At 25.9% G+C, this 1821-nt stretch overlaps 1 long non-coding RNA gene across 1 annotated transcript; it reads right to left on the bottom strand.

Annotated features, from left to right (window-relative positions):
• Positions 1-201: 201 nt before the first annotated feature.
• On the bottom strand, positions 202-1253 carry LOC139426195 (uncharacterized). The gene is made up of 2 exons (XR_011637394.1): positions 1150-1253; positions 202-530 (listed from the first exon to the last, which is right to left on the bottom strand). It is a non-coding gene; the product is annotated as an uncharacterized lncRNA (long non-coding RNA).
• Between the last annotated feature and the right edge of the window lie 568 nt (positions 1254-1821).

Here is a 1821-nt window from a genome sequence, read left to right on the forward strand (position 1 = left end):
AAAGTTAGTATCAAATTTTTAAAATATATTCATAGTTCATGGTTACCACAAAATCCGTTCCCCCTCTCAGAATCAACTTTCATGGATATGAATCGTTCTGCCAGATTGATCTTTTTTTTCAGTATTGCTATCAATTGAACTACTTAGTTGCTAAAAATTTTATGAATTGATTGAAGCATAAGAAAACAGAAACAATAAAAGTCGAAAATGGTCATTTTTATTTAATTAAATACCAAAAAAGGCCTAAATCGAAAATTACATCATTTGAACATGAAATGAAATTCATCTGCCTCGATAAAATGACAAAAACGATGGCTTCGACGAGATTTCCTTCAAATAAAACTTTCTGAGACTGCGTAAATCAGCTTCAACAATATTTTGTCACCTCTAACTACTCCTTGTTTTTCTTCATGCAGGAACAGAATAATTTACGGAAAAACCGTCCGACACGTTTCTTTTTTGTCTTTTTCATCTTTTTCTGTTTCCCTGCTACACCAATCTCATTTTTGGCAGTCTCAGAACTATCACACCTAAGAAAAAAAATCAATGTGTTTTATTTTAAGACTTCTGTATAGAAGATGATATTTAATCAACTTTTAAATTCACTTAATCATGCTTATTTTTCTAAGCAGAAAAAAGGACTATAAGATCATGTCAAACACCTTTTTTTTAAGCCATAATGACTAAAATTGCTAAACTTCTTTTTAGAGATAATATTCAATATTCCATATTTTGCTTTAATTTTAAAAGTTGAAGGTTGGCTATTTTGAATAAATATTTATTATTTTGCATTATTAATTTAATAATACTCGAAATGATTGTCAATTGTATGACAAAGACATTTTTACTCAGTTTTAAATATTGTTATTTTAAAGGACAAAAAAATTAAACGAAATTGGTACAAATTATCATATTTTAAGTAGACGTAGACTTGAAGTTTGATTTTTCGACAACTATAAAAATCAAAATTTTAACCACTTTATTTTCAAATTATGATTTTTACCATACATGCATGATTTAATTTAGCATAAAAATTTGCATATCTTGCTACAAAAAACTAAAATAATAAAAATAAACTAATAAAAATTCCAATGAAACTATTGTGACACTTTAAAAACAAACTTATCAACTCAAACAAAAATATAATACCATTCTATGCCCTCATTTCCATAACCCAGTTCATGGGCGAAATTTTCTGCCACAATCTCTGGTTTCACATAGGATGGCTCTTCTACATCCAGTATATCCACTCTAAAACTATAAAAAATCTATTGTGAAAATTTTATTTGCACAATTCAATCGTTTCAGAAAAAAATCAAATTTAATCTAAAACTATTCTATATTCTAATTTATTTCATCTAATTTATTATAGCATTTTTGAAAACAAAGTTTTATGAATATTCAGTATTAATGATTGCTTCGAATAAAAGATTTTGCAGCCAAAATGACAGTCATTAAGAAGTGTACGTTCGTAAATTTGGCATTTTTAAGCAATGGATAAAATAGAAGTTGAAAACTTATTTCAATTCCAATTTGGAATATGAAACTATTTAAATCCATTTTTTATACGCTGAATGCATTTTCCCCATCAAATTTTAAAATCTATTTTGCATTTTTCCTGAAAAAATACCATGATTTGAGCAAAATAAATAAAAAGGTTAAACAGTTTTCATAAAATAATAATGCATTAATACAATATTAGAAAGCACTATTTTTGTGGATATAATCCTTAGAGCTAATGATTAAATTATATTTTTTCCTTATTTCATTTTCCACCTTCTTTTTTAAATTTTAAAATTTTTTAAATATAAAAATTTTCCT

This window comes from Parasteatoda tepidariorum, chromosome 8 (assembly GCF_043381705.1).
Source record: "Parasteatoda tepidariorum isolate YZ-2023 chromosome 8, CAS_Ptep_4.0, whole genome shotgun sequence".
Taxonomy (NCBI): Eukaryota; Metazoa; Arthropoda; class Arachnida; order Araneae; family Theridiidae; genus Parasteatoda; species Parasteatoda tepidariorum.